The sequence below is a fragment of the Pan paniscus genome, chromosome 4, assembly GCF_029289425.2.
Source record: "Pan paniscus chromosome 4, NHGRI_mPanPan1-v2.0_pri, whole genome shotgun sequence".
Classification (NCBI taxonomy): Eukaryota; Metazoa; Chordata; class Mammalia; order Primates; family Hominidae; genus Pan; species Pan paniscus.
In genome coordinates, this window is record NC_073253.2 from 26,416,507 (window position 1) to 26,430,912 (window position 14,406).

General features: G+C 37.4%; 1 long non-coding RNA gene across 1 annotated transcript in view; it reads right to left on the reverse strand.

The window, feature by feature from the left end:
- Positions 1 to 2,338: 2,338 nt before the first annotated feature.
- Positions 2,339 to 14,406, reverse strand: part of LOC103786799 (uncharacterized) — a 33,214-nt gene continuing 21,146 nt past the window's right edge. The window contains exons 4-6 of the long non-coding RNA XR_008625342.1: positions 11,033 to 11,107; positions 6,339 to 6,463; positions 2,339 to 5,171 (exon numbers count right to left, since the gene is read on the reverse strand). This is a non-coding gene — a long non-coding RNA (uncharacterized LOC103786799). The remainder of the gene's footprint in view (positions 5,172 to 6,338; positions 6,464 to 11,032; positions 11,108 to 14,406) is intronic.

Below are 14,406 nucleotides of genomic sequence, written 5' to 3' on the forward strand. Positions count from 1 at the left end.
CCTACTCATCTTGTAAACTTGAATCACTGGAATGTCCCACTCCTCAGATGTCAATGCTCTTTGCTTCCATTCTCTACTGACACCATCTAGGTAATTTCATCCAATACTATGGCTTTAAATACCATTTAAATGCTAAGGATTCAAATTTAATTATTATCACTAATGTACCTCTTTGACTCCAGGCTAATATATCCAATTGCATAGTTAACATGTTTACTTGGATATCTGAAAGGCATTTCAAACTTAATATGCCCAAATCCAAACTTATGATTACTCCTTCACCACCCAAAACCAACACTTCCTCCAATCTACTTTGTTTGAATAAATGGTATCTCCACAATTTCAGTTGTTTATGCCGGAAAACTCGGTATCCTCATAGGCTCCTCTCTCTTTCTGCTGTGGTTTAAATGTTTGTGTTCATGTTGAAACTGAATCCCCAATGCAAAAGTATTAGGAGGTAAGGTCTTTAGGAGATAATTAGACCACTAGAGCTCTGCTCTCATGAATAGAATTAGCAACCTTATAAAAGGGCTGGAGAGAACTAGCTAGGCCCTCTTTTGCCCTTCTGTCTTCCACTTGTGAAGACACAGCATTCACCCCTTCTACCATGTGAGAATGCAGCAAGTAGAACCTCACCAGACATGAATGTCAGCACCTTAATCTTATACTTCCCAGCCTCCAGAATTGTAAGAAATAAATTTCTGTTATTGGTAAATTGCTCAGTCTCAGGTATTTTGTCATAGCACCACAAATGGTCTAAGAGACTCTCATACCTCCCATTTAATTCATTGATAAATCCCATAAAGCTCTATCTTCAACATATATTCCTAACCAACTACTTCTTAACACTTCTAACACCCTAATTGAAAGCTTGATCATCTGTCACTATACTACTGCAATGCACTGCTAAACTAGTCTCCCTGTTTCTAACCATGCCCCTTTTACAGGTAACAGTATTTACACAGTATCTAGTAATCCTTATAAAACAGAAATAAAATCATGTCAAAATTTTGTTGACAGACATTCCTTGGCTTCCCATCACTCATAATGAAATCCAAAGCCTAACCACAGCATGTAGGACCCTAAATTACCTCCTTATGACCCACCCCACAGATTCTCTGATTTCATCTCCTATTATTCTCCTACAAATGCTGATGCAATAACAATGGATTCCTGGATATTCCTCAAGTATTCCAAGTACCCTCCTGCCTCTTGGCAATCATATTTTCCTCTGCCTAGAAGGGAGTCCCTCAAAATGTCCACATGGCTTGCTTTGTCACTTTTGTTCTCAAATGAGATACTAGGTGAGAAGCCTTCACTGAAGATGAAGGCTTCTCAGGTATATAGGTATACAGAGTGATGGGGGTAGTGTCTTATATTATATAGAGTGATATATAATATTTCTATAATCATTCTATATGAAATAAGGCACTAGCCCCATCACTTTGTATACCCTTATTCTTCCTTCAGAACATTCATCACTAATTGATGTATATGATTTGTTCATTGTCTTTTTTCCTACCTTACAACATAAGTTCCAATAGAGCAGAAACATTATCTGTTGTGTTAATTGCTATATCCCAGTCCTAAGACAGTTTCTGGTACATGGTTGACACAGTAAATATCTAGTAAGTCAGTGAATGACCCCTCTTAATTATGAAAATTAAGTGTAGGAATAAACGACTGTCCCAGGAAATGTTATACTAGGTTCTATTAATAGGTCTGACTTAATGAGTCTGATTCTCACTGAATTCCTATAGCATTCAGGGTTCTACAGAGTGTTCAACCAATTTGAATCAGGAGATGAGGGGCCTTCAGTGAGGAAAGCTACAAAGACTCCACCCTCTATTCCCCAAGATTTCAGGTTACAGAAACTAATCAAATAGACTAGGGTGACTCTGTACATCATCTCCTGGTCCAAAAGAACAGCAAGCCTGCAAGAGGGAACTCACCAGGAGGGCAAAGGGAGTCTGAGCTGGCAGCCCAGACTCAACATGAGAGTCTATGTGGTTAGGAAGCAAGGCTGATTCTGAAGCCAGACCCTCCAGACTGTGTTGTTCTTTGGGGAGCAGTGAATGCACAATGACTATACAATGACACTCTAATATCACTGCCCCAGTATGAGGCACCATTTTCAATGTCAAGGCTAGCAAAGAGAGGCATCTGGACCAGCTTTCTTTGAACTATGCAACACTAGCCTCTGGTAGAAGGAAATCAGGCTTTCAGTTTATTCTCTGCTTTGTGTTTGAAAGCAGAAAAAAACATTTTGGATTGAGTAACAAATATCAGAATTCTTAGACAACTCAAGAGAATGGTGTAGGGTAGAAAATGATGAACATGGTGGCCAAACACAGTAAGTTCCTGCTAATAATGGCAAATCAAGCCTTCACATTTTTTTTTCATCAAAAGAAGTATGACTATATTTGCATGCTGGGTTGCTGGAACAAATCAGATCACTTATATGAACATTTCACAAAATGTATTCCATGCACTATAAATAGAAATTACCTAAAAAATTTCCATGGCCAAATGAAATAGGAAAACATAGGCTTAAACAAATTTAAGCGGCTATATTGACTGGAAGACTTTTCAGAGAGGTAACGAGATAAAGTACAGCATTTTCCAAATTTATGAGATTAGGAAAACCTTCTTTACAAGGGAATTTCATGAGAGTAACATTCTGGGAAGCACACTTGAGAAATGCTGTTAAGTCTAAACTATATGGAATAAATGTATTTTGCAAGAAGTTTGATTAATGACTTGATTGAATAGTAGTGTTTGGGCCAGTGAGATATGGTACCAGAATTCATGCAAAATAATTTATTCAATGAAAAATATTTCATTTCAATTCTATACTTTTGAAAAAAATATTTTTGAACTCCTAAAGATGGGAAATTTGGACGGGAATGAGCTACTACATGTGGCAGGCATAAGTTATTCAATTTATAGAGTCCCTCATTTCATTTTTACAAGAACTCTATAAGATATGTATTGTTCTCTCTACTTTTCATATGAAGGAAACAAAAACTCGAGCTATTTAAGTGACTTACCCAAAAAACTAATGGTAGAACTTCTTCTTCCTCTCAGACTTTTGGCTAAGATCAAATGTAAAAAAAACTAATGGTAAGGCCAGAGTTTGAGACCAGGCCATTCCAGTGCCAAAATCACAGGGACCCATCCTCCCTTCCTTTCTTCCTTCCTCCCTTTCTTCCTTTCTCCCTCCCTCCCTCCCATCCCACCTCCCTGTCTCTCTTTTTCCCTCCCTCTCTCTCTCCCTCCATCCTTCCTTTTCTCTTTCTTTCCTTCCTGCCATTCATTAAATCTTTTTTTTTTTTCTTTTTTTGAGACAGAGTCTCACTCTGTTTCCAGGCTGGAGCACAGCAGTGCGATCTTGGCTCACTGCAACCTCTGCCTCCTGGGTTCAAGCGATTCTCCTGCCTCAGCCTCCTGAGTAGCTGGGATTACAGGCACACACCATCACATCCAGCTAATTTGTTGTTGTTGTTGTTGTTGCTGTTGTTGTTAGTAGAGACGGGTTTTTGCCATGTTGGCCAGGATGGCCTCGATCTCCTGACTTCATGATCCGCCCGCCTCAGCCTCCCAAAGATCTGGGATTACAGGCTTGAGTCACCGCTCCCTTCCCTCCCCTCCCCTCCCCTCCCCTTCCCCTTTCCCTTCTTTCTTTCATTCATTCTCGATTCTTTCTTTTTCATGATGCTTCCCTAAGATCCAAAATCAATCAAAAATCAGCATTCTCCCACCAAGGTTTAGTTTTCCGTTATGAAAGAAATACTCGAATTTGGAAATCAGCAACAATTTTGTGGGGCTCATGAAAAATGGGTTCCATTTAGAATTATAGTGATCCATTATTTTATATGGACCACCCTGCACTTCCTATATTCTCCCCAGGCTCTTTTTATTTCTTGGGAGAAAAAAAAAATTGTTCTCTTAAAACAAAAGTTTCATTTAAGAGAATAATTAATTATTATTTAAAGGGCACTTCAAATGCCATTTCAAATCATACCCTATTTCCTTTCATCCACAGCACTCCGCATGAATGTGAACTGATTCAATGGGAGACTTACTATTTTTACAATGGTCAATTTTTTTGCAGTCTATGTTTCAGTTAGTTGTGTGGTAAGAAAAAAAGCAAAGATTTTGTGTAGGTGTGCCCAGTTACCACTTGAGACCAGTATTTTGCATTCTTGTTTCTCCTTTACAAACACATAAAGAGTTATTCAAATTTGGGTGGTATCAAAGAACTTAATATACAAATTCGAACAAATCATTCAAAAGAAAAAAGCAATTAATCTATTTTTTTGTCTTTACTTTCTCTCAATTGCCATTCAAACTGATTATGATTTTGTTATTTCATAATCAAATAGTCTTCTGCCTTAAATATAATTTTTCTCCCCCAAGTTGAGCTCTGAAGTACCATTGTTATAATAAATTACAACTGTAAGAGTTTGACTTCCTAATACTTACACTGTCTAGCAAATTGGGAAACTTAAATGTTTTGGAGATAAATGGTGGAATACCAATTTTGTGGATTCATTCTCTGGTAAATTCCAATTCTCACTTTATCATACAGCATTAATTCAGATCAAAGTTTCTACTGGGATTTTATACACAGAAAAAAATATGCATATATAAATCCACATATATATTCATTTGCAATCAGAAAAACACAATTTAAAACCCTGTTTGTCATAATCATGATAAAGATAACATGACCTCTTCCAGCCTTCTGCCCCCAGGTAACATTTTGAACCTCAATCTGGCAAGTAATTTTTAAACACAATTTAAACAATAATGAGACACCCTTCTTATCCATCTTATTACTGAATAACAATGTCAAATAATAGGCATCCTAAAAAACAAGAGTGTAAGTTGGCACAGCCACTTTGAAGAGTAACTTGGCAACATATAGTTAAATTTCAAATGGGAAACGGGCATATGCTATGATCTGGTGATTCCACTTCCTGGCAGTCTTAACTTGGGTTTCAGTAACAAAACACCATAGACTGGATGGGTTAAACAATAGACATTTATTTCTAATAGATCTGGAGACTAGGAAGTCCAGATGAAGGTGCTGATGGATTTGGTTCTTAGTGAAAGCCTTCTTCCTGGTTTGGAGATGGCTGCCATCTCACTGTCTATTCATATAACCTCTTTGTGCAGAGACAGAAAAAAAGAGGGAGAAAAATTTTCATGTCTCCTCTTCTTCCTATAAGGGCACTAATAATATCATGGGGGGCCCACTCTCATGACCTCATCCAAACCTGATTACTTCCCAAAGACCCTACCTCCTAATACAGTCATGTTGGGGGTGAGGACTTCAACATGTGAATTTTTTTTTTTTTTTTTTTTTGAGGAGGAGGAGTTTTTCTCTTGTTGCCCAGGCTGGAGTGCAATGGTGCACTCTCGGCTCACTGCAACCTCCACCTCCCAGGTTCAAGTAATTCTCCTGCCTCAACCTCCCAAATAGCTGGGATTACAGGCATGCACCACCACACCTGGCTAATTTTGTATTTTTAGTAGAGATGGATTTCTCCATGTTGGTCAGGCTGGTCTCAAACTCCAGACCTCAGGTGATCTGCCTGCCTAGGCCTCCCAAAGTGCTGGGATTATAGGCATGAGCCACCATGCCCAGCCTCAACATGTGAATTTTAAGAGGACAAATTCATTCAGCCCCTAACATTGATGGTGGACAGCTTTTGAGTGTGTGCCCATAGAAACACAAATATACAAATATGCATAATCCTTGAAATACTGTTGGTCCTACTAAAATAGGTTTAGTTATATATGGTTGAGTTCTCAGAAAATGATATTGAGGAGAAAGGAAGGTGAAAATGATAAATGTAGTAATGTAACTACTATAAACATTTTAAAACCGAAAGGTATAAAATATTTATGATACTTATGTGTATAAAAAATAAACATGAACAAGAAAGATGCACACCAAATTCATCATAGAGATTATATAGGTAAGGAATTGTAGATTAGGATTAACATTGGTGGTTAATGGGAAATAAGTAAGACAAAATGTTAACAATTATTAGTTCTGGCCATAGATGTTCTATTATTCTATGTATTTTTATGAAATATTTACATTTTTAAAATTAATTTTTAAAACAATTAAATTCTTAGAATCCTAGGTGCTTTATGATTAGTAACAAATTACTGGGCTGGGCACAATAGCTCACATCTGTAATCCCAGCATTTTGGGAGATCAAAGCAAGCTGAGCCCAGGAGTTGGAAACCACACTGGGCAATAAAGTGAGACCTTGTCTCCGCAAAAATCTTTTTAAAAACTAGCCAGGCATTGTGACACTCACCTGTGGTTTCAGCTCCTTGGGAGGCAAAGGCAGGAGGATCACTTGAGCCCAGGAGTTCAAGGCTGTAGTGAGCTATGATGATGATGCCACTGCACTCCAGCCTGGGTGACAGAGAGAGACTCCAACTCAAAGACAAAACAAAACAAAACAAAATTACTGGCTAGACTGAGGTTGAAAATGGGGCAGAAGGTTGGAAAGGTCATGTTATCTTTATCATGATTATGACAAGCGGGGTTTTATTCGCAGAATAACCAGACTTGTTTAACAGGACTGATAATGATATACTGGATGTTCCAATGAAATATTTACCCAGTTTGGATGTTGAAAAGGCATTTATAAATATAAAAAACTTGTGAAAATTTATACTATAATATGCTAAGACCACTAGCTGGCATTAGTAATGTGCTACATGATTGCATTAATTGCAATCTGGATAACAAGTAGCATAATCACATCCAATACTGAGCAACCTAAAGAAGAATTATAGTATTACTGGAAGATGGAAAATGTTGCTGTTATTCAAAGACAATGTAGATATGAATTCTAAACTAAACCATCAGTGGATTTAGTCATTGAGTTTCAAAACTAGTTTGAGATTAGGGATATTTTGCAGGAAAATATGCAGAATGAAGGAGGAAGTAGAGAAATAAATATGGATGTATATGGAAGAGTTAAAGCACCTTTTCTCAAAACTCCAGCTAAGCTAATGGTAAATATTTTGAACCTATGCTTCTCAAGCAGCATATTTAGAGCATCTAATATAAATTTTTAGACACAGATGATGGTTGGCATTGGCATTTTATTGAGATGCATTATATAGTAAATCATTTTTTATTTGAGACTTGTATGTGCTAAGGACATGTCCTTGCCAAAACTGTGACTGCATTGGCTAAAGCCCCCATCATTTTTCACTTGATTAATGTCTCAGTTTATCTCCTTCCTCCAGTTTCTATCCCCTTTTAAACTCATTGTCCACTCTAACATCATATCTCAGATATAAAATTCTGATTATGTCATTTAACAGCCTGCAATGAGCTAGCCCTGTTGACTTGGAGACATTTCCTCTAAGAATAGTCAAGTAAAAAAAAGCAAGATGCAGAAAAATATGCAAAGTATTCTTTTGTAAAGCAAACAATGGCCAAAAAAACCCTATGTATATGGATATTGAATATATACATATACTGTATGCTTGAATATAATTATATAGCCAAGGAGAAAACAAAGAAAGGATACGAAATAAGTGTTAACATGAGTTGGGGAAGGAAAGATGTGGGTAGAGAAGGGGGATAAGACAGGAAGGAGAGAGAAAATTGGGAGGCAGGAGCCAATTAAAAAATGAAGAGGAAAAACAGTATGTATGACCATCTTTATATATTGATGTAAAATGTGTGTGATATTTTTATGTAAACACTTGAAAAGTAAAAAATAGTAATAATTATAATTTCCTATTGTCTGTAGGAAGTTTAAACTTTTTGGCTCTAAACAGTCGTTGCAATTTCCCAATTATCTTGTAACTGCTCCAGCCTTATGTACCAGCTACACTTTCTTCACAGTTCCCACACCACACCATCCTAACCTTCCCTATCCAACCCTTACACATCCCATTGTGCATCTGGGATGCCCTTTCCTCCTTTCTTCCTAGAGAAGTCCTATCTTCATTCAAGAGCCTGTTCAAATGTCCTTTGCAAAGACTTTCTTAAACTCAGATACTCCATCTTCCATGTGCCCTGAAGTGTTTTTAGAACTTTCCATTGTGATGTTAAGTTGTATTGTGATTACTTTTGAACATATTTCAGCATTTTATTCTCTCGCTAGATAGCTAGCTCCATGAGGAAAGGAATCATATGCTTAATTTTTGCACATCAAGCACCTGGAATAAACCAGCATTTAGGAGATGGTAAGGAATTTTTGTTGATTTTACTGATTTCTGTTTGATTTTACATTTTAAAATGATGCTCAGTATTCTTGTACATCAATATTGTGCTTATTGTACACCAAGGTTAAGCATTTACATCTCCAATAAACCAACTCATTTTATTCTAGTTTATGGCCATGATTTACAGATATCTTACACTTGTCTCTGTAACAAGGTATTAAGGAAAGATTCTTTCTATCTAAGTTTTGGGGGAGGCCCCCAAAATCAAAACGGAAACAATAGGTAGCAAGTTCTCCCACATTCTAAAATAAGGCAATGGACCTCCTAAACAAGACCTGAAAGGAAGTGGACTGAAACTGCTTAGTGACTCAACATCTACTCAAGGGTCTGAAACAGTTGATATTGAGGAAACTGAGAGACATAAGAATTTCTCTGTAGAATGTTGTTGGAGGCTGTTGCTACTTTTCATCTCCCTCATCTGTAAGAGAGGCATCAAGAACACCTCACAGAGAGCTTAATGTTGATTCCCTAAAGCTTGGAGGACAGAGGAGACACGTGTTTAGTCTACCTTTGAGAAATTTCAGGCAAAAGACTCTATATCTGGAGTTGCCTACTTAGAGGCAATGCAAAGAGATACAGCTGTCCTTGGAGCCAGCTGCACTTCCACAGACAATAAAGCAGAGGTTGGTGTTTCCATGACCCAGTATGGGCTCTTTAGATGACATCTGGGTAAGAGTTTCTTTTAAAAGGATTTTTTTTCTGAGGATGAGGCAACCTTGGCATAAAGAAGCTATGGGGTACTAACTGATGTAGAAGCTGAGGAGCTATTGAAGCAAACAAACAAGAGAGAAAGAGACTAGATGGCTCTAGTGAGGGAATTTCTGCAGAACCCACAAGAGTGTCCCACATCAGCTGAGAGCAATTAGATTGGTGCAAAAGTAATTGCGGTTTTTGACTTTAAAGTAATGACAAAAACTGCAATTCCTTTTGCACCAGCCTAATGCAACAAGGCAATGCAGACCACTGGCATCCCTGCCCTTGCCTCTCCTCCCTCTTTCTCCACCAAGGAACAGTGAAAAACCCAGAGCCAGTGGTTAGGGGAATGGTAGTGGAACCAACATGGGAAATGAAAGCTTTTAAATTTACAGGAACCTGAGATTACTGATTATTGCATGGACTAGTCATTTTAATTACCTAAATGGGGTTCTGACTGTAAGTGACTAGAGTACTTCTTTTATCATCCAAAAGGCGATGAAAAAGATATAGAACTTACCTAATATTTCAACTGTGGTAGGGAAAGAGTGAATCCATAAAGAGTTTGAGTTTATTATGCTCTAGCTGTTCAAACTAGTTATGTATGCTATTTTATACAAGAATGGAATGAGAAATATATGTTAATTTGTATACACCTATTGCTACTACTGGAGAAAAAAAATTCAAGTATATCCCTGGCTCGGAAAGAAATAATGAATTATTTTTATATTTAAGACTTACAGAGTAAATTGTCTATTTCATCACATATATGAAAACATAAAACAAATGTGAACAATAAGTCTTATTTATAAATCTCACAATTAAATTATTGTAGCATTTCCAACACAAAAAATATTATCTTTGTAAATAATTTTAAATAGCCATACAATAAGTTGCTCTCATCATGGTCCAACAGAGTAATAAAGAGTACACGTTTAAGAGATTTTTTTGTCTTGCTATGGTAATTTACTGCATGTCAGGTACGATAGTAGGCAACAAGTGTGAAGAAACAAGTGTGAGGAAGACCACACCCTCGTTATAAGAAATTCACAGACTAGAAGAAAGACTAATGCATAAAAAATGTCCACCACTGGGCTAGTAAAGGCCCCTGTCAGGTGACATCTAGACTGCTACTACCAACTATGCGTATTGCCTCCAGACTCACCCCCTCCCCTCCATCTTCTACACTGATTACTAAACTAAAACTAATATGACCATGGCACCTGCTTGCATTGAACGTGCTGCTGGCTTCTAGTAAACTTCAATACTAATTTCTAATACTTTAACCTGATAATCTGCTCTCTGCCTACTTCTCCATCCTTCCTTCTAAATATTCTCCCCTTGTTAACTTCATACTCCAGTACCTCCAACTATATCACATTGTTCCCCACCTCCTGAGCCCTTGCCCATGCTTTCCTTTCTCTCTGGCACCCTTCCTATCTCATCTGCCTGCAAAACTCTAGTCCATTCTTTGAAATCCTGCTAAGTTATTCGCTAAGATATTCATCTCTTCTGTAAGGTCTTTCTTGCCCATCCCTGCTTAGTAAACAACTCACATGCTTATTTATATAAATTCCATTTTCAGCCGTACTTCTATAATGGCGCATATGACATTGGTCTAAAATTACTTACTTTGAATCTTGTCTCTAACACCACACTCTGAGCACCTGGTACTGTGACTGGAACATTGTGGACAATGAACAAATGAAATAACTGAACCAACTCAAATTTGGATCAGTCGTATAATGATATGTACTGACCTTGATTAGGGGCCAGCAAGGTGGCTTTATTGCCTAATGAACTAGGCTTTTCTTAGGACTCAAATGCAAAGTTGTTAAAAGGCCCTTCTAATTAACTCAAAAACAGATAAGGCAGTTTGAAGGAGAGCTGGCTGTGAATTTGGCTCCGAGTTTATGTACTAGAATCTGAGGGGTCCTGAGAGGTTCAAAGTGTCCAAGTCCTATAAGGAATTGGGGATTGGAAGACAAAATTAGCTAATACTACTGAGAAGACAAACAAGAAATCCCTGCAGCATGGCCGACAATCATCTGCACTTTGCTTATACCTTAGGATCCATTTTTTTCACATGGCTTCCATGTTCTTCTGTCTTCCCCCAAAGGCATACTCATGTTTAGAGAACCTGTAATAAAAATATTAGATAAACAATAACAAGGACTGCTTTTCACTTACTGGAAATTCACACAATTTATATAAATATATAAACATCCAGGAAGAATATTAACCAAATACTTTCCCCACTGAAATGAAATTACTTTCTTATTTGATTTTTTTTTTTTTTTTCTGAGACAGGGTCTTGCTTTATCACCCAGGCTGGAGTGCAGTGGCGCGATCTCTGGTCATTGCAACCTTTGCCTCCCAGACTACAGGTGCATGCCAGCACGCCCAGCTAATTTTTGTATTTGTAGTAGAGATGGGGTTTCACCATGTTGCCCAGGCTGGTCTCGAACTCCTGAGTTCAAGCAATTCACCTGCCTTGGCCTCCCAAAGTGCTGGGATAACAGGCCTGAGCCACCGCACCCAGCCTCAAACTTGATCATTTTTTTAAAAGCAAAAACTTAGACTATTTTCAGAATTTTTATTATTCCTAAATATAATTGAATGGAAAACATTTAAATTAATTTCTCCTTAGCACCGCAATCACATCTTGATTCTTATATCCTAGTAATTAATGGTTCTTCACCTCCACCACTGTTACTACCACTAGTAGTTGGACACTCTTAGGATCTGCTTATCTATCCCAGAGATCAATTTTAGTTGGTTTATGTACACTAGACTCTCAGTTTTCAAGGTTTACATACACAACAAGAAATCTAGTCCAACTGGATATACTTTGTGATCTTGATTCTACATGCACCAAGAGACAAACTACTGAACAGCCCATTCCAAGCCAAGTCGTATGGTTTCTGACCATCCATTCACTCATTCAGCAAATATTTATTTAGTGAGCTTCTACTGAGGGTCAAGCACTGAACTACACATTGTAAACACTTAGATACAAAGAGCACCCATTGCATTCAGAGATGTCCCTGGTGAATTCACAATTACAAATCCCCAAGGTAAATGCTATGTTAAAAGATGTTGGAGGATGAGAGGGCTCCAGGGAAGATTCCCAAGGAAACTTCCCAGAAAAGGTCATGCTGAAATAAGTTTTCAAAAATGAGTAACTGGCCAAATAATGAAGAAGGGAATTCCAAGCAGCAGGAACCACAGATGTTACAGCATGAAAGCATGGGCCTGAAGGTGCTTTTAGAAAACTCCAGGCTTTAGATGCTGTTGGAGCCTGGGTGTACACAGGGGTAAAGAGAGAAATGAAGCTGGACTAAAAGACAGGCCCTGATGGTCAACAGCCTCTTACGCCATGTCTAGATTTTTACGCTAAAATTGATCGAGAGCCACTTTAGACATTTCAGTGAGTGGCATCATCAGATTGGTGTTTCAGAAAAATCATTCTGGCCAAAGTGTAAATGACTCAGGGGAGCCAGAGGGTTACTACAGTAATTCAGGTGAGATAGGGAATACTAAAAAATGAATCTGTTGAGGAGAGAATATGATAAGGTCAGTGTTGGGGTAACCTGGGATAGCTGCTAGAAAATTGGCTAGAGCACACTTCTTGGTTTATATGGTATACAGTTTACCCTTGCAGCCCTCAAAACAGCATGCATTTCAGTCTGGGCCGCACACTCTCACTGCACGGTCTGCAGACGTAGTAAACTAGTCAACAGCACTCACTGTAAGCTGCTGCTAACTCTAGACTTGTAGTTTTGTAGTTTTGAAATTGTTGGCTATACTTGAATTTTCCACATTGCAAAATTTGCTTTTTGAATTTTACTCATTTTGATTTAGCCTTGAATCACAGCAAAACAAAACAAAAACAAACAAACAAACAAACAAAAAACCAACTGTGTTCTAGTTGTCTTGCTTACTGGGAAATCTGGTGGGAGAAAGAAAAAAAGGCAGAGAAATCCTTCCCCTTGACTATGTTTATTGGCCAGCGTTCCACAGGGCATACCAAGAAGGTAAGAACAGGAGGAGTGGGTGTCAATCTTCTCTTCTAGGGGTGCCCAAGAGTGGAGGACTGTGGTCCTTGGTGTTTTGGTTCAGTCTGTTAACATATAAAAAATTAACAGGAAGCCACACAGCTTTGAAAAGTATGTTACAAAGTCCTTTGCCATAATTTCTTATAGGAAAATTATTTTGATAAGTGAATTTTTGGATTATTCATGTTTCTCTAATAATTACTCCATTTCATATGTCAAGGAGTTACTATATATGTGTGTGTCTGGAAATAAGGGAAAAGATCTAAGCTAGAGATATTCAATTATAACTCAATTTTTAAAAAAAGTAACGGACTTTTTTTCTTATTTTATTTTTTACTTTAAGTTCTAGGGTACATGTGCACAACGTGCAGGTTTGTTACATATGTATACATGTGCCATGTTGGTTTGCTGCACCCATTAACTCATCATTTACATTAGGTATTTCTCCTAATGCTATCCCTCCCCCCTCCCCCCACCCCAAGACAGGCTCCGGTGTGTGATGTTCCCCACCCTGTGTCCAAGTTTTCTCATGGTTCAATTCCCACCTATGAGTGAGAACATACAGTGTTTGGTTTTCTGTCCTTGTGATAGTTTGCTCAGGATGATGGTTTCTAGCTTCATGCATGTCCCTACAAAGGACATGAACTCACAGTAAAGGACATTTTTTATCCCATACTCTTTTCGCATGTGAAAGAAGAATTGTCTCTAACTCTATCTTAAAGGTGAATGACCAAAATAAATATATGGATGTGAGTATCAAATATTCCACATAATACACTTTAATAACTAAACAAGTATTTGGTTTTTTTAATTTAGTGATCAAAAGCCAGACTGTCAGTCTGACACATTTTCTGATGTGAACGGATATAAAAAGTTCAGCAATTCATACTTTATAAATTTCATTATGTTTAAAATATGATTAACTCCAAAACTTTGATCTCCAACCAAAAGAAAATACTTCATGGAATCTTAATTAACAGGCAACATTAAAGTGATAAGATTTGATAAGTCTAAGATTCTATTCAGAATAGTAAAAAATAAACTAATGAAACTATGTGAACTACTAGCTCATTAAAATTTTTATTTTAACTTATAAACATGCAGTATGCAAAAATTAAAGGTTATTTTTGATGATTTCAATTGGTACACTAAGAAAATGCTGAGTTATTGAGTATTATTCTATGTTCATAAAACCCCAAAGTGTAAATACATTTTATATCTTCATAAAAACACCTTATATAAAAGACCAATATGAAGTAACACAAGAAATCAGCACATTTTCTACCTCTTGATAGCAGTGACTAGAAATAGAATTCTTGAAAAAAAATAAATAAAATAAAACTAGCTTCTTAGTTAGCAGCTTTGTAGTTTTCCAGTCTGT